The following is a 19,570-nucleotide window of genomic DNA, read 5'->3' as shown; positions in this document are numbered from 1 at the left end:
CGTTTGGATTGGTTGACCATTAGGATCACACGGTGCCATAAACCTATCAATTTTGTGCGACAAGGCAGAAAATTGGGCTTGCAACATCGCTACTGGATCAAGATTCACTATACCTTTTACTGATGAAGTAGTTGAGGATGATGGTTTCGCTACTGGTATGTGTCCACGTTCCGCGGGCCACATACTGCTGTTGATTGCCATTTCCTCTAAAAGTTCTCTTGCTTGGACAGATGTTTTCTTCATGAATAACCCTCCAGACATAGCGTCCAATGAACCTCTAGTTGTAGGATTTAGTCCATTATAAAATGTTTGCATTAAAAGTTCAGCGGGCAATTGGTGGTGTGGGCATAAACGTTGAAGTTCTTTAAAACGTTCCCAAGCCTCATAAAGAGTTTCACTATCATTTTGAGAAAAAGATGTTAACTCTTTAATGACTCTTGCGGTTTTTGCTAAAGGGAAAATTTTTGATAAAAATGCCTGGGCTAATTGCTCCCAAGTCTCAATTGATGTGGCTGGAATAGAAGTTAACCATTCTTTGGCTCGATCCTTCAAAGTAAAAGGAAAAAGGCGAAGTTTGATTGCTTCTGCAGTTACATCAGTAATTTTAAAAGTGTCACAAATTTCTAAGAAATTTATCAAATGGGTATTAGGATTTTCGTTAGGTAACCCGTAAAACGTTACATTATTTTGCAACATATTAAGCAACGCAGGCTTAATTTCAAAATGATGTGCATTAATTTGGGGTCTAACTATACTGTTTGTTACACCGGCCACTCCTGGCCTAGCGTAATCCATAAGTGTGGCCATAACTTCTGGCTCGGTAATTTTAGTTTTTATTGGGGTTTGGTTTTTCTTTTTCTTTTCTTTCTTGTTCTTTTTAAGAGTTCTTTCAATTTCTGGGTCAATAGGATCTGGTGACGTGCCCGAACTTCGAGAACTGCGCATGAACTTGAAATTTCGCACGAACAGAAACTACCTACAAAACAGAATTTGAAAAAAATAAATATGTTAGTAATTGAAAATAATTAAAAATATAAAAGTTTGAATAAGTATGAATAAACCTAGATTCGTAATAAAACACGAAAAATTTAAAATATTGTCAAAAATTTTGGCGTTCCCCGGCAACGGCGCCAAAAACTTGTTGAGCGATTTCCGCAAGTGCACGGTATACGCTTATAGTAATAAAAGATATCGATCCCACAGGGAATGTTTTTTTAACAAAACTTATTTTCAATCGGTTAAATTTACTTTAAGGTTTATAATATGGAAAAATCGTTTAATCGGTTTTGGTTTTGAAATTGCTAGAGTAAGAATTAGATTAGAATATGAAGATGTTAGAAAATATCTGATTTAAGAATGAATTTGCAAAACAGGAACGTTTTAGTACTTTAGAAAAGTAAACAAGTATATTTGTTTGCATTAAGCAAAGAAAACAACTTTAAACTTTGTACGAATTATAAAAATGAAATAAATGACGGAACCTCTAATTAATTGGCTTTGAACGCGACAAAACCCTTTCGGGATAGTTGCCCTTAATCAAATTAAAACTCTTTCGAGATAATAATTTGCCTAAGTGTTCAACAAAGTTTCCTTGTAAAGATTTTGGATTAAATACGTTTTAATGAAAACACCAGCAGTCACTTTAGTGGATTGGTTACCATAAGTGCTGCATAAAGATCTATCGAATAGAACGGACTTTATTAGATGAAATATAAATTGATACAAGTTTACAGAGAACATGGAGCATTGAATTCTTCGACGGTGTGTGTTATACGAGGTGCCGCGGCCTAATCTCCCGGGCGGACCGGGGGGTGGACAACCTCATGGCGACGTAAGCGGTGATTGGCGCCGAAAGCAACCAATCGTGGAATCAAGCTGCTCGGCAGGACCGGAGCTCGGAGATATGGAAGAGTCGCCACCCACGAATGGAAAAATGAACACCGATCCCTTGCGGGAGACCGGTGTGGGTTCGGGAAACTTAGGTACGAGCCGAGAAGGCTAGCTCCTTTCCGGAGAAAGGCTACTAGGCACCCCGACATCGCCCGGTTATGAACCACCGGCCTCCTACTCAGCATGTTAGGCGATAATGGACTAATCGTATACTTCTTTAAGTTTAAAATTCATTTGAAACCCTTTTCTTTCTCTTTTTAGAAACCGTTTTGAGCATATATTATTGAAAAGCCACATCAGTAAAGAATCACCCATTTATGTTTATACATACACAGAAAGGGGGAAGAAAGAAGTGATTTATTTACACCCGTATTAAATGTGATGTTGTGTGTTCATTCTACATTAACTTATTTCCCCCAAAACGAGATCATTTACATGGTTCGCACCTTAATCGCCGTTGGAACGATTTAGGTGCGTTTTAAAACCCCGTTTGATGAAATTTACCCGAATCGCCGTTGGAACGACTCGAGTATTTGAAAAACGTTTGAGATAAAAACCTTTTAATGAGAAAACATGGTTTAAACATACAAGTCAATTTTATTTTGTACAAATTCTTTGAGAAAATGATTCAAAACTCTATTATTCACAAAGAAAACGATTTTAATTACAATGATCATTTAATCCGCCTTTGGAACGGATTAAGGTTTTAAAACGTGGTGTTTTGAGAAACGATTTGAAATATTAACAAGAATGACTCTATTTATTTACATTAGAAATCTAAAAACTCATTAGTTTAAATAATTCAATTGAAAACTCTCTTTTTGCGATTTATTTTCCCCACTTATTTAATGGACTCTTTACTAATTATAATTACCATAACAAACCCATTTAAACCACCATCCATACTCAAACAAAGTCCACTTGAAACATGGACCCATGATTAAGCCCAAAAGAATAAAGAAAGCAATTCTAACATATATATATATATATTTAAATCAAAAATAGAATATGAAAATAAAAGTTAATACAAAAGGAACTATATGTATATAAAAATAATAGGTACAATATATCTATACTTTGAAAATGTGAAAATAGTAAGTAAATCCTATAACTAAGAAAATAACATTTACCCAAAAATAATTTCATTCAATAATCAAGATAACCCAAATATCCCAAAACTATATATATATATATACATAACTAGTATAGTTTTAAATATCAAAAATGACACATACTAATATTTATCTATTATTTCTCAAAATATCAAGTAACTAATATTCAAAACATAGCCTAAATCAATAAAAAGGAAATACATATATATATACTTATACTCATATTGTAAAATAGAATAAAAATGATATACAAATATTCTAAAATAAATATATATGCTAAAGTTCTAAAATAATTTAAAAAACATATATTACATAATTATACATATATATACTAAGGATCAAAAGCTTAAAAGTTAAGAAAAAGGGACTGAAATGGCATTTTTTACATTTTGGCAGATTTACCGACGGAAAATCCGTTGGTCAACAGCATTTAGTGACAGAATTGGTAAATTACAGCAGCACTCCTAAATGTTTCCAGATTTATTCAACAGCTTTAAATTAAATCTAATTCAATCGTTTTGGATTTCCGAACTACCAAAAATGGATCATAGTCGAAAACGGAAGTTTCTAAAACGACGTTTTTATTTTAAAACATTATTTGGAAATTTCTTTTAAATTAAAATGTTATAATTACAACGTTTTTGATACCCGAACTACCTTTTTATCGGATCACGGTTCGTATTGGGATATCAAAACGAGGTTTTTTATTTTAAAACAAAACTGAATTTTATTCAACACGAAACGAACATTAAATAAATACGCTAATTAAATAAAATGTGACAAAATAAATAAATGACTAAATGAATAAAAACTATAGTATATAAAAAAAGAAAATAAATAGGAGAAGATAATAAATTAAATAAAATAAAGAGTCTAGTCCTCGGATAATACCTTGAATTCGGTATCTGACAGTCGAAGCCGATTGATTCCACGAACCGCGAGTTTCCGTTTTTTATGAAAAATTTAGTAAAAATTGAACTTAGGGAATTTGGAGATTTTCAATTTTTAGGAAAAAAAATGTTTTCTCCTAAAAAAATCAACTTCTTCTCTCTAGAAAAAATATTCTAGTGTGAGAAGCTCTCCCTCTCTCCCCCTTTGTCCTTCTTTTTTTTATGGGGATCCGTGCCTTTTATAGGCAAACGGGTCCCCGGACCAATGGGCGACGCCCAAAAGAAATTGGGCGTCGCCCATTGGGGTTGGGCGGCTGCCCAACCTAGTGTTGGGCTACCGCCCAACCTTGTTGGGCGGCCGCCCAACAAGAGTTGGGCGATCGCCCAACAATCGTTGGGCGATCGCCCAACGGCATTGGGCGAGCGCCCAACGCTAGATTGGGTGCCCGCGCCCAACGCTAGGTTGGGCGCTCGCCCGACGGCCCTCGGGGCGTGCCTCGAGCCATCGGGCGTGCGCACCCTGCGGCCGTCGAGCGCGCGTCCCGCGCTGCCGGACGCTCACATGTCGCGGCCGCGGAACGCGCGCTTCGCGCTACCGGGCACGTGCGCTCAGCGGCCCACGAGAGCGCGCCCCGTGCCACCGGACCCGGGCATTGCTCGGACGTCGAGAGCGTGCCACTTGCGGTGCGTCCGACGGACGCCGAGCGCACGTCCCGCGCCACCGAACGGGCGTTCGACCATTGTCGTCCGCGTGCCGGATGTCGCTAAGCACCCGCGCCATGCCGCTAATTTTCCTTCGCTTATTATTCTTTATATATTTTTCAAAACTTCCGGAATCAATCGCTTCAACCGTCTTGTTTTCAGGTTTTCGTCACAGGTCCTCCGACTCGGTGTCTACAGTTGCCCCTACTTTTCTATTTTGACAGTGATGTGTGTGTTTCGAAAACGTTTTTTTTTTGCCAACGCAACACATGCAATGTAAAACATATAAAAGTAAAAGACACGTAAAGAGTAGGATGGAGCATACCTGACCTTTGCGCCGCGCGCTCCGGCGTTGTTCTCTGATTTCTTCAGACTCTGCTTTGGGTTGCACCGTGCTGCCTCTGAATCGGCTGCTGGCGAATGTTTTTCTCTCGGAATCTAGCGTACGTTGACTATGGGTAAGAATGGCTCGAAAGCAACCTCGGTCGTGGACCGTAGGTAAGATGGCTAAAAAGCTACCTCGGTCGTGAACCGTAGGTAGGATGGCTAAAAAGCTACCTCGGTCGTGAACCGTAGGTAAGATGGCTAAAAAGCTACCTCGGTCGTGAACCGTAGGTAAGATGGCTAAAAAGCTTCCTCGGTCGTGAACCGTAGGTAAGATGGCTAAAAAGCTACCTCGGTCGTGAACCGTAGGTCAGATGGCTAAAAAGCTACCTCGGTCGTGAACCGTAGGTAAGATGGCTAAAAAGCTACCTCGGTCGTGAACCGTAGGTAAGATGGCTAAAAAGCTACCTCGGTCGTGAACCGTAGGTAAGATGGCTAAAAAGCTACCTCGGTCGTGAACCGTAGGTAAGATGGCTAAAAAGCTACCTCGGTCGTGAACCGTAGGTAAGATGGCTAAAAAGCTACATCGGTCGTGAACCGTGGGTAAGATGGCTAAAAAGCTACCTCGGTCGTGAACCGTAGGTAAGATGGCTAAAGAGCAGAAAAGTTCTTTCTAACGATTCTGGATTCTTTTAAAACACCATTGTCTGGAGCTAGTGTCTCGGAGGTTTAATGGGAACGTGTTTTGGTCTGGAATGATATAGACTAACGATTGTTTTTCTGTTGACTGTCGTCTGTACTTTGACTGGTGTCACTGTTCTGTAAAAATTGGCTGTTGTCTGGAGTTCATATCTTGACAGTATTGGTTGCTGTCTGGGAGAAATGCAGGCTGAAACGGACTGCAAATCGGAGGTCTGTGCACCTGGTAATTAATTATTTACTTTTTACCTTTATGTCAAATCGTACTTTTTCACTATTTACGGGAATGCCATTCCCTTTTCCTATATAAGGTGGTGGGGTTTCATTTCAACCCCACACCTTCTCTCTCCTCTTTCTCTCACTAGACTTCAATTTGGATTATTCTCGGGATGGATTTAGATGAATGGGATGGCACTAGAGGCATGGACGAGGTTTACGTAAACCTGGATAGAGTGGATACCTTTCACGACCCTACGACGCATTTGAGCAGGACACGCTGCAACGAGGTAAGTAATTTCTCACTTTTATTCGATTCGAACTCTAGGCTTTAGCATTCCTATACGAACATGATTTGCATGCTAACCCTTAGATTGCCTTAGAGGACTTTAGCTAGAAAATGTGAATTCCTTTATTTACAAGTAACACCCGTTTATTTTTGTAAGAATGCGCGCTATATGCATGTGAATAGTGACACTACGAATTTATGCATGCTAACAGTAAAAACGACGTGTATAGTGAAGACGTGAATAGTGCACGTGAATAGTAAAACGTGAATAGTGCACGTGAATAGTAAAGACTTAGCTAATGCACGTGAATAGTGAAAACGTGAATAGTGCACGTGAATAGTAAAAACGTGAATAGTGCATGTGAATAGTAAAAACTTAGCTAATGCACGTGAATAGTAAGCACGTGAATAGTGCGCGTGAATAGTGAAAACGTGAATAGTAAAAACTTAACTAATGCACGTGAATAGTAAAGCCGAATCTATGCTCCTCGTCACCGCAGACGATGGTTGATTAAAGAATTGACTAAACCTTACGTGAATGACCCTACAGGAGAGATTTTTACAGAAAATTGGTCCTAACTGACCGGATGTCTCTAGGTTAGAAAATGAAAGAATACCTAGTCTTAACGCGTTCTTATCAATTGCATGCTTTAGGAGCTGTATTTAAATTTTCTTATCTTGTTCCTTTTTAGTTCATTAAGATTTTGGGGACCACCGCCGAGGTTCATTCGTGGTATGATAGGCTAGGCGCCGCGGCGAGAGCCCGCGTGCGTGAGTTGGGCTTCGAGCCCTTTATTGCAGTGCTGCCCCGCACCAACGGGGTATGCGATCCTTTTGGCCTACGGGCCTTGTGTGAGCGGTGGGTTGATTCGACCCACACCTTCCACCTTTCCTTTGGGGAGATGACTATCTCGCCTCGAGATTTTTCGCTATTGACCGGATTGCGAGGGAGCAACACTCCCGTCCCTTTCCATTTTGGTATGATGCGACCGCGGGTCGACCCTGCTAGGCTTGCTGCCTTGATTGGACCGGAAGTTCGTCTATGCGCCAAGTCTACTCCGGTGAAGTTTGTTTCCACCGCGAGCCTCTTGAGTCGGCGAGATTTCTGCGAGACAGACGATACCGACTTGCGGTTCGCAGCTTCTTAGTGTATACTCTGAGTGAGATGATTTTCCGCACGAAAGGCGGGAAGGTACATGTGGGCCTCATTCAGGCGCTCAGCGATTTGGATGCAGCGGCTTCCTACGATTGGGCGGGGGCAGGCTTAGCCTTTCTCTACAAATTTTTGGATCTGACTTGCCGGAAGCGCAAGGACTTCGGTGGTTATACCTTTGCTCTGCTGGTACGTGACGCCTTCTTGACTTATCCGTCTTATCTTCTTCGCATTTTTCACACTCCTAGTCCTCGTTTTTACCGCAGGTGTGGGCGTATGAGAGACACATCCTTCCCAGCCGGTCTCGATCTCGACCGAGAGTACTGAGGCCGCCTTTCATGACTCAGTGGAGGGATTTTGACTTGAGCGCCGAGAGGAGTCGGACAGTGTCGCGGCTTCTGGATCGGATCGACTCGCTGCCCCTCACACAGGTAGATTTTGCCTAATCATGCTTGGTTTTTTGTTTGAGTCTTTCTGACTTTCTCTTTGTGCATTTTTTTAGATTAAGTTCCGATGGGACGACCTCGACTTCGGCCCTGGTTATACATATGTATCGATGATCCAGGAGCAGCAGTGTGTGCTCACCGGCCCCTGCGTGCAGGCGTGGTATTTAAGGGATCGAGGCATCACCGGAGTTAGGGACGCTCACTGGACGCCGGGCGAGATCCCCGTCTCTATGTTCGCGGTGCGGACCCTGCCACTATCGGTCATTCGTCGGGACCTGACCCATCGGTATGTTGGTAGAGCAGTGTGGATTCACATCGGGGGCCGTGAGCCTTACTTGTCTACTTTGCTGAGCGCGAAGGATGCCCCGGCGGCGGCGATGGAGGTGGATCCGGTGGCGGATGTATTTTCGAGGGAGGCTGTCCGGCAGTCTTTGGTCAGGAGGAGGTCCCTGTAAGTGATTCCATTCCCTTTTTATTTTACCCCTTTTATTCATGAGATGTTCAGAGGTCTTATGGTGTGTTTTGTTTGCAGGAGGGATCCTGGAGGAGTGCCCACTTATCTGATTTCTTCGACGGCACCGGGGCTCAGACGCCAGTGTGCGAGCAGCCCTATTATGTTGGCGAGTCCTCCAGCGCTGCCCGACCGGAGAGGTCTTCCCTAGTCGTGCCTATACCAGACTATGGGAGAGATTATGCTACGATCTGCTATGATGAGTCCGGGGCGCCTTACGCGGGATTTGAGGCGGCCCCTTCTATCTTCTCCTCGAGGGTCCTGTTTGATCCCTCGGACGCTTCTCTGACCACGAGAGAGACTTGTACGGATTACGTGGGGCTGTCCGGTTATCTCCGAGACCGCCTCAGCTTGCACTGCACCGATCACCTGGTATGTATCATTACTGTACTTTAGTGTAGTGAAATGTATGCATGTATGTATGATTTATGTTTTTGCCTATGCTGCCTTTTATCTGTTCTTTTTTTTTCTTTTTCTGTAGAGTGATCTGCATGCCCACGAGCGGAGACAGAGCGAGCTAGTGCGGGAAGCTGATGCCCGAGTTGGTCATGTGTATCAAGAGAGGAACGACCACTGGTCGGGGATGATGCGACGGGAGACTGAGGGTCGCCTTGCCGTCGAGGAAAGGGCGCGTGATGAGTCGATCAGACGCCTTGCTGCAGAGAAGAGAGCACGAGCTGCTGATGAGAGAGGACGAGTTTCTGATAAGAGAGCGCGAGTTTCTGATGAGAGAGCGCGTGCTGCCGAGGAGGCACTATCTGCCGAGCGGGCATCACACCTGAGAGATTTTGAGAACTATTGGGACTTTCCTCCGTATTAGGCTCGTTATGTATTGCTTTGTAGCTTTTATTATTGCTTTGTAGCTTTCATTGTTGCTTTGTAGCTTTTATTAGGGTTTCTCCGATGTATAGCTGATGTATAGGGAGTGGGGTGGATAGTAGGTAGGCTTTTTGTGAAAAGTAGGACAGGAAATGTATAACTCGTGATTCATATTACCATGCATTCAGTAGATTATGATGATTCCAATCATTCTCGTCAAATATATTCATGCCTTTATTTATTTACAAACAACAGAAATACTTAGTCTCTTATACATTGTTTTTGTAATTGCTCAAGTCATAACTATTGTTACCAGGACCCGCCTTTCGGTTTTCGGATCCCGGCGATTTTTCTCCTCTCCTTTTACTATCCCGGAATTTTTAAATGAGTGCCCTTTCGGGTTTTCACCCATTGGGATTTCCCTCATATTTGCATAGGTCGCCCTTTGCGGGTTTTCAACCTATCGGGAATTTTTCTTTATTTTTCTTTTTTTTTTTTTACGAAAAGTATTTCTTAAGCCTATCCAGGTTGGTAGGTTCGGAGAATTCCATGTCGTCCATTGTGGTTAACTTCACCGCTCCTTTGCTTAGTATCTTTTTTACGACGAATGGTCCTTCCCAGTTAGGCCTGAACTTCCCCCTCGGGTCGGTGTGCGTCACACGGATCTGTTTCAGCACCAAATCTCCTTCTTTGATAGGACTGGTCTTGACCTTTTTATTGAAAGCCCGAGCCATCCTTCTTTGATATAACTGTACATGGTAAAGCGCTTCCATCCTTTTTTCGTCAACTAGAGCCAGCTGCTCACATCGCTTCTTCGCCCATTCCGCCTCGGGAATTTCTGCCTCCACTGCGATTCTCAACGATCGCTTTTCGATCTCAATCGGCAGGACTGCTTCTGTTCCGTATACCAAGGAGAATGGTGTTGCCCCAGTCGAGGTTCTGATTGTCGTGCGATAAGCCCACAACGCGAGTGGGAGGTGCTCATGCCAGTTCCGATGTGATTCCACCGTCTTTACGAGAATCCTTTTAAGGTTCTTATTAGCCGCTTCTATTGCCCCATTAGCCTGTGGACGGTACGGAGAAGACCTGTGATGTTCAATGCCATATTCTCGGAAAAGATTCCTTACTTCCCCCTGAAACTGGACTCCGTTATCCGTGATCATGTGATGAGGCACTCCGAACCTGGTGATCAAGTGTTTTTCAATGAACTTTCTCATCTGCTTGGATCCCAGTTTGCTAAACGACTCTGCTTCTACCCATTTGGTGAAATAATCGATGGCGACTGCAATAAACTTATGTTCATTTGAAGCATTAGGCCTTACTTCGCCGATGATGTCAATGCCCCAGGCAGCGAATGGCCAAATAGGTGCTAGCACATGTAGTTCCATGGCCGGAAGATGACTGCAATCGCCGTGGATTTGACAATCATGACATTTCTTTGCATACTCGTTACAATCTCTTTCCATGGTGAGCCAATAGAAGCCTTGTCTGATAATTTTCTTAGCTAGTACTGCTCCTTCCATATGGGCTCCACAAATTCCCGAATGTACTGATTCCATTGCCTCGCGGGCTTCTCCCGCATCCAAGCATCTGAGTTGTAATCCATCAACGTGCCTTTTGTAAAGCAAGTCGTTGTGGATGACGAACTGACGAGCTAGCCTTCTAATCACAGCTTGATCCCTAGGTTCTGACTCTGTCGGATATGTCCCATCTTTCATGAAGTTCACGATATCGAAATACCATGGTTTTTCATCTGTTCCTAACAGCATTACGTCCTCGTAACATGGTTTGTGAGATCTTCTCAATACCAACGGCTTCGAAGCAAGGTTCCGGGGGTTGTCCCAAACTGACACCAAAGTAGCCAAGGCATCCGCCGCCTGGTTCTGTGCTCGAGGAATATGATAGAAACGACATTCCTTGAATCTTTGTGCCAACCCTTCTAGCTGATCTAGATATGGACGTAATCTTTCTTCTCTTACCTCCCAGTTTCCTTGTGCCTGTTCAATGATCAACTTTGAGTCCCCCCAGATTTCGACATATGACGCTCCCAGTGCCGCTAATGACTCTAAGCCATAAATGCACGCTTCATACTCAGCCATATTATTGGTGAGAGGGAAGGATAACTTCTTGGCCATCGGGATCCTTTCTCCTTCCGGTGAGGTAAGTAGTACTCCTACTCCGGCTCTATTCGAATTAACTGCTCCGTCGAAGAACATTTTCCACGGTATAACTTCGATTGCGTTCAAGTGCTCATCGGGGAAATCATAACTTATCTCTTCTTCCTCTGCATTCAGGGGCTGGTTGGCCAAAAATTCTGCCACGGCCCTCCCTTTGATAACCTTCTTCATCACATATTCTATGTTAAACTCGGACAAAAGTAACAACCATCTGGCTAACTTCCCCGTCAAGGATGGAGTTCAGTATAGATACTTCACGGGGTCCATCCGAGAAATAATGATCACTTTATACGATTGGAAATAGTGTCGCAGTTTCTTTGTCAACCATACTACTGCCACACATGTCTTTTCGATCATGTTGTACTTGAGCTCGTACTCCAGGAACTTCTTACTCAAATAATACACCGCGTGCTCCACACCGGTGTCTCCCTCTTGAGCCAACATTGCCCCAATAGATCGCTCCTCAATCGCTACATAGAGGAGAAGCGGCTTTCCTAGTTTAGGCGGTCTCAGCACTGGCGGATTAGACAAATAGCTCCGGACGCTCTCCAAAGCTTGCTGACACTTATCATTCCAAACAGCGGGTTGGTCTTTCCTTAGCAACTTAAAGATTGGCTCGCAGATTGCGGTGAGTCTTGCTATGAACCGACTGATATACTGAACCTGCCCCAGAAACCCTCTCACTTCCTTCTCATTTCTCGGTGCCGGCATCTCCTGTATGGCCTTCACTTTATCAGGATCCACCTCGATTCCCTTATTTCCGATTACATAGCCTAAGATTTTCCCCGACGAAACGCCGAAAAAGCACTTCTTCGGGTTTAGCCTTAGCTTGAATTCTGCGATTCGGGCCAAAAACTTCTCGAGCGCGGCAAAATGCCCTTCTCTTGTCTCTGATTTGACCATCATATCATCTACGTGGACTTCTACCTCCTTGTGTATCATATCATGGAACAGTGCTGTGGCCATTCTCTGGTAAGTTGCCCCGGCGTTTTTCAAACCAAACGGCATTACCCTGTAACAGTACGTCCCCCACTCAGTTGTGAACGAGGTTTTCGCTTTGTGCTTTTCGGCCATCTGAACTTGCATGTAGCCCATGAAACCGTCCACATTCATGTGTAATACACTTGACGCTGCGCTGTCGATCAATACGTCGATATGAGGTAATGCGAACTCATCTTTGGGGCATGCCTTGTTAAGATCTCTGTAATCAACGCACATTCTCACTTTGCCGTCCTTCTTTGCGATGGGCACCACATTTGCGACCCAAGGGGGATAGTCGATTACTTCGATGAATCCTGCTTCTAACTGTTTCTTCACCTCCTCTCTGATCTTATCTGCCCATTCTGGTCTCATACGTCGGAGCTTCTGCTTTACGGGCTTCGCTTCGGGGTAAGTTGGAATGCGGTGGGTTACGATTGATTGATCAATTCCAGGCATGTCTTCGTATGTCCAAGCGAATACAATTTTGTATTTTTTAATTATTCTCTCAAATTCTTTTCTCTCTTCAATAGTTAATGCTTGAGCAATTTGTATAAGTTTAGGATTTTCATCCGTACCAAGATTGAAAGTTGACATTTCTATTGTATTGATTTCAAATGCAGGCATGTTATATGAATGAGAATGCATGGAATGATCATGATCGACATCAAGCAAGTAAGCAAAATCAGAATTTATTTCATTGATAGCATGGGTGATTACATCATCTGATTCAAACAAAGCAGTAATATAATTTTCATCATCAGGGTTCTCGGGCTCCTCATGAACCTTGGAGGTACTGGGCTCGTCCACCGCTCCCGCAGTCGCTTCGATGGTGATGACCTGCTCCTCGGCATTTAAATCCAGCATCATGATCTCATCGACAAAGCAGCTCGCCTTTCCTTTGCTCCAGTCGGCAACATCATTGAAGATTTCGAACCCTAGCAGAATCTTCCCTTCCGTGCTAGTCCATGCCTCGGGGGTTCCTGAATATGCCTTCCCATGCCCCTCGCTCACAAAATACTTCCTCAAGCCTACTTTTCCTTCAGCACTCGCATTGGACGGACTCCCCTGCTCATATCCCAAACCTCTCCGGGTTTTCTGACTCTTAAAATCCGGAAATTCTGGCAACCCCTGATGGTGTTCTCCTAAACCCATTCCCGGGATGAAACCTCCCTTCATCATTTTCACCACATCGGTGGTCATACTCGACTCGTAAATCCTGGAGACTTGGAATCCGGAGAAAAGTTGAGGCTCAATTCCCAGTGCTGCCACCGAGCTCAATTTCTCAGCTCTAATTGTTACTATCTCCTCCTCGAAGGGGAACTTAATCATTTGATGGAGCGTGGAGGGCACACCTCCTAACTTATGGAACCAAGGGCATCCCAACAGCACAGCAAAAGTTATCGGGATATCCAACACCGTGAACTCAGTTTCTTCCTCGTGCGGCCCCACTTTCAACTTGGCCCTGAAGACTCCTTCAATGTGCCTACGGCTGTCGTCATATGCTCTAATCACTGTTTCAGAGGCCGTCAAGTCTCCTCTTTCCACTCCCAACTTCGACAAGAGTTTCAAAGGACAAACATTAATGGTTGATCCATCATCAACCATTACGCAACTAGTCTTCTTTCCGTTAATTTCTGCTCGGATATACAAAGGCTTATTATGAGCCTTCCCCTCTTCTGGGAGATCCTCGTCAGTAAATGTGATCTCAGTCTTCTTTCGGGCCATAATTGCCCCCACTAGCGCTGCCGGCTCAGTATCGGTGGAAATAACCAGATTCTGCAATTCTTTCATCAAGTTCTCACGATGGTACTTAGAATGGCATAGAACTTCCCAGACTGTAGACTTAGCTTGTGTCTTCTTCAACTGCTCAAGAACTTGGTCATCAGGCTTAGGAGCCGACCCTTCCCCTATCTCAGTCTCTACTATAGGGGCCTTTCCCTCGGCCACACGACCTGATCTTGTCATTACCGCAATTTCCGGCTCATCATCCGATTCGTCCTAAATGTTAATAGGAACCCTCCGATTTCGAACTCTCCCAAATGTCCACAACCATTAAATCCATGACGTGAGGAACATTCGGATTCAAGTAAAAGGGATCCGCCGATCCATACAAGGCCCAACCTATCAACTCATCATAATCCCGGAGGGACACTCTGCTCATCCTTCTGGCGGCCAACGGAATAGCACCTCGTTGTATGCACATAAGTTGCACTTTATCGCTCATTGTTTCGTTACACTGTTCATAACGGTGCCTCCACCTCCTAGCATAGTCCACAAATGGTTCCTCGGGGAACTGCCTGATCCTATCCAGATCCTCGAGGGATCCCGTCCATGGAACATACATCTCATATCTTGCCACAAAGGCACTCCTGAGCGGTACCCAATGACCCATTTCCTCCTCTGATAGGCCTTGATGCCACAATAAGGCTTCACCCATCAAGGTTTCCGGAAAATGTTCATGCAACTCACATTGCGGAAATCCGGCGTCATACATATGATTGCGGAATAACCTCGCGTGCTCCACAGGATCCTGGTATCCACCATACCTAGGCATTGCTAACACCGCATCAGGTGTTTGGTAAGACGGAGAATCAGGGGTTTGCTCTGCTAGCATCCATACTGTATACTCCTTGATAAATCTCTTCGTCATTGCTGCCCAATCGGTCTTAACATACATTGGCAACAACATGTACCACATTAACGGTTCACCCATCAACGAATTACAAAACAAGCTAGTGATCTCTTCCTCTTTAAAACCCAAGGGCGCCATAGCCGACAAGTAGAAGTGAAGGTGCTCCATAGGGTCCTTATTGCCGTTATACTTGCTAACCCTAGGCAACGGACGCTTGATAGGTCCAATCTGCATTGCGAAGCGCTCCGCAGTCCTGTCCTCAACTCTCTGGTACTTTTCTAGAAACAAATCCGACAACCGATCCCAATCCTGCTTGCAAGAGCCTGGTAATGAATGGAACCATTCTAGAGGCTCGCCTACCAATGAATGGTGGAACCACTGGGCAATTTCATCTACTCCGAAGGATTCAATAAACATGTCGTGCATATATTCACGCAAGTGCACCTCGGGATTTTCTCCACCACTAAACAGACCCAATTCTGGCACAATAGTCCGAGACGACCCTTCCCCGGTCTCTTCGGCACTATCTTCATCATACGGTGCTCCACCATCTGAGCCTTCATCCATTAGTTCATTCTCCTGTTCTTCGCCAAGGAAGGACACATATAGACCATTTCCCACATTGTTCTTTTCGTCGGAGTCCAACAACTCCTCTACATTCTCCTCGAAGGATTCCATCACTACATGTTCTGTCAGACCCATTCCGATCATGCTTACCCTATGATTAGGCAATGGATTATGCCTAGTGGAAGGGTTCGCTGATGAAGGATCAGCTATCTTTTTCTCCTCGATTAAATCTTGGATTTCATGTTTCAATCTCTCACAATTCTCAATTGTATGCCCATAACTGCTGTGGAACTCACAGTACCCTCTAGCCTGAATCTGCGGAGTAGGTTGAGCTTTGTTATACGGGGTAAGGGCTTTCAACAATCCCTTTTTCTGCAGACGCTCGAAAACTTTAGCATAGGTCTGATCGAACTTGGCGAACCGCCTCTTTTCAATAGCATTAAGATCAACCACTTTCACTGCTGCGGATTCCGTACTCACGCTAGGCCCTCCGGCACTATATCCAGACTTCGTCCACTTGGTATAAGCTTTCTTCGGCTCCCCATCACCTTCGACAGTCAAGGCACAACTATACATCTGATTGAAATCCGTAAACGACATATACCGCAACTCATTCTTGATATACGGCAACGTGTTGCCAACCACCATTCGGATCTGATCCTGCTCGAGCGGCTTTTGTTTCATCACTGCGGCCTTAGCCCTCCATCTTTTCACAAAATCGGAAAAGGATTCCCCAGCCTGCTGCTTAGTGCTCTCTAATTCTTTCAAAGTGACCTCCAGCATGGTGTTAAAGCTATACTGAGCGATGAACGACTTTGCTAATTCCTTCAAATCCCTCTTTGTTACCATCGGCAATGCATGAAACCATGTGAGGGCAGCCCCCTCTAGATAGGTGTTAAACAGCCCCAGGACTTGATCCTCAGTCAGGATCATGTGCTTCATCACAGCAACATACTGATTCATGTGAGCGGTGGGATCTCCAGTTCCATCGAACTTTTTCATGTCGGGGAGCCGAAATTTCAAAGGCAAAGCTGTTGCCGATAAACAATTCTTCAAGTTATAGAAATCCTGACTTCCGGAGCTTCCTCCACGCAAGCCCTGCACTTCCTGTGTGATGTGTTGCTTCCACTCCTCTTCCTTAGCTTTCTCTTTCTCTAACTGTTTTCGGATATAATCCTGATAATCCTCCTCATTCCCAAAGCGAGGGCCATCGTTCACCTCATTCTCAGCACGCTTACTACCACTCTTGTTGTCCTTCAGTGCTAACTCAGCTAGCTGGGCCAAGATTGCGGCCAGCTGATCATTAATATTGTTCACAGAATTCTCCAATTCAGCCACCTTCTCGTCGGTCGCAGACATACTGACGGAAGACTGAGTATACCCAGACGAAGATGATTCAGAAGCCACAACTACTGATTCCGAACTGTCTACTCGTAACTGATCAAACTGTCTGACAAGCCGATTACCCTCGCGAAACCACAATCGCTTAATGATGACGTCTGCGCGAACGGTATCCATTAGTATGTATGCATGATTTTTATATGCATGATTCATGGTGTGTGCGTTTATTTATTTACGATTATAAGATAAGAAGAACAAACGTTAGTCTAGTTACACGTATCACAACATCTCTCTTCCACCCTTATTCCTCCACACACTCGTCGGTCCAGGTCTCTTTTCTAGGATTTCGGTTTTTGGCTCACATTGCGGTCCAGGGGACGCGTGATGCCGTCGATTATTGCGGGAAATTAAATCATTCATCAGACAACACAGTTCGTTTTGACGTATCCACGTTTGGTGACTAAGAAATTGACCAAGTTGGATTGTCCTTTCAGAATAACTCGTCTTTTGTCCTTTTGCGAGACGCATTAATTCGGGTTTTAACTCCCTTTGAGCGCATCTCAGTTTTTAGACGTGGTTCGAGTTATTCTTCTAGTTCAATCGTTCGTTATTGTCGATGACTCGTTCCCTTTTGTTCGCGTGGGTTCGTGTCTCGATTTTGGATTACAACGGGATCTTTTGGATCTATCGAGAGACGTAACCACATGTTTATTTAGTGATGGAATCACTTTTGGATTTTATTTTAGGGAACGGACTCATCGCGTAACGCGTTTGTTCTTAGCATCGAGGATCCGTTTGCTCATTTTAGCTACATGAAAAAGACGGCGAGTCTTATTTTGAGCGCACCGTAACCTTTCGGCTAGCAACAGTTCGTTGTTCTTCCCAATCCACGGGATATATCGTCTTAGTGTGGTTATAGAAAATCAACGTTTCGTTGAATCGCATGTTTATTCAAAGCGAGGACATCACCGTTCTCTTTCCTTTAGGCGCGAATTAAGCAAACACGTACATTGGGCCATATTTCTTGCAGTTTTGGTAACGGTCGAAATGATCGAGTCGTTAGTCAAAACCCGCAGTCTCGTCCATATGGCGCAATTATATGGTTTGGCTTAATTCGGCTTTGTGATTTTAAACGGGGTATACACTCGTTCGAGGCACGTACTCAACGACATTGGTTTATTTTCTTTAACTACTCTCGGTATTGATATATATCGTAGATTCGGAATGATTTTGGTCGTTTAGTTCATTTTTTCTCTTCTTTTGTTTTCTTAGTCACCTTTACGGACACATCCATTTCTCTTAAGAACGACACGAGGCATAACGTAAAAGCTCGTCTTTCATTCGGAAGGGACGGGCTACTTGTGCGAAACTTTTCACGTTATGACAGGGTCGTTCAAGATAGAAATGTTCTTCGTTTTCGTTTCGTCTTGATCTCGTTTTATCCCAATTTATTTAAAGAATGTGAATAACGGCTACTGTTAATATAGTCTTTTGTATCGAGATGTAATTATCCTTAATACCAAACCGATTCATACTAATACGTGCTTACGTCATAATGCATTTCCTGAACATGTGCCTTCGTCGGGACACCGAAAGGGACAAGGCGGGTCGCACATGTTCATTCATATGAGATGACTAAGTCGTCTTTAGTTCAAATCGTTTCGATGTTTTTTTAGGGTAATTAGTATGTCGATTCATAAGTATATATTAACACATCGTCCCATTTTCTTTACATACTTTAGGATTAGATACGTATCATGGCGGTTTGAAAACACGAACGGATTCATTTATCACATCAAAAATAACGGGTAATCCTATGGAAACTTCTAAGGCTACTATATGCTGACACGGCTGACCGCGGGACCTCACAGGACCGCACAGATTCGCCCCTAACGAATGGATGGGGACCCTCTGGCGCCTTACTGTAAGGGGGAACTTACGCTAGCCTCTTTCGAGCGACGAATGGACTCTCGCTAGAGGTTTCGCGGAAATTACCCAAAGGGTTTGCAATAATGCATATGAGTGCATACGAAAAGAAGTAAAACGATCCGTCCCCGTTAAGGGCTTAATACACGCCTTCCGGAATCAAATTTCTCGCTTCCCCAGCAGAGTCGCCACTTGTTAGACGAGGTGTCGCGGCCTAATCTCCCGGGCGGACCGGGGGGTGGACAACCTCATGGCGACGTAAGCGGTGATTGGCGCCGAAAGCAACCAATCGTGGAATCAAGTTGCTCGGCAGGACCGGAGCTCGGAGATATGGAAGAGTCGCCACCCACGAATGGGAAAATGAACACCGATCCCTTGCGGGAGACCGGTGTGGGTTCGGGAAACTTAGGTACGAGCCGAGAAGGCTAGCTCCTTTCCGGAGAAAGGCTACTAGGCACCCCGACATCGCCCGGTTATGAACCACCGGCCTCCTACTCAGCATGTTAGGCGATAACGGACTAATCGTATACTTCTTTAAGTTTAAAATTCATTTGAAACCCTTTTCTTTCTCTTTTTAGAAACCGTTTTGAGCATATATTATTGAAAAGCCACATCAGTAAAGAATCACCCATTTATGTTTATACATACACAGAAAGGGGGAAGAAAGAAGTGATTTATTTACACCCGTATTAAATGTGATGTTGTGTGTTCATTCTACATTAACTTATTTCCCCCAAAACGAGATCATTTACATGGTTCGCACCTTAATCGTCGTTGGAACGATTTAGGTGCGTTTTAAAACCCCGTTTGATGAAATTTACCCGAATCGACGTTGGAACGACTCGAGTATTTGAAAAACGTTTGAGATAAAAACCTTTTAATGAGAAAACATGGT

The 19,570-nt window shown here is 44.0% G+C and overlaps 1 non-coding gene across 1 annotated transcript; it reads left to right on the top strand.

The window, feature by feature from the left end:
- The first annotated feature begins 331 nt into the window (after positions 1–331).
- On the top strand, positions 332–438 carry LOC136221032 (small nucleolar RNA R71). The gene has a single exon (XR_010684824.1). It is a non-coding gene; the product is annotated as a small nucleolar RNA R71 (small nucleolar RNA).
- The last annotated feature ends 19,132 nt before the right edge of the window (positions 439–19,570 follow it).

The sequence above is a fragment of the Euphorbia lathyris genome, chromosome 2 (genome assembly GCF_963576675.1).
Source record: "Euphorbia lathyris chromosome 2, ddEupLath1.1, whole genome shotgun sequence".
Taxonomy (NCBI): domain Eukaryota; kingdom Viridiplantae; phylum Streptophyta; class Magnoliopsida; order Malpighiales; family Euphorbiaceae; genus Euphorbia; species Euphorbia lathyris.
This window is presented reverse-complemented; position numbering and strand designations above follow the sequence as displayed.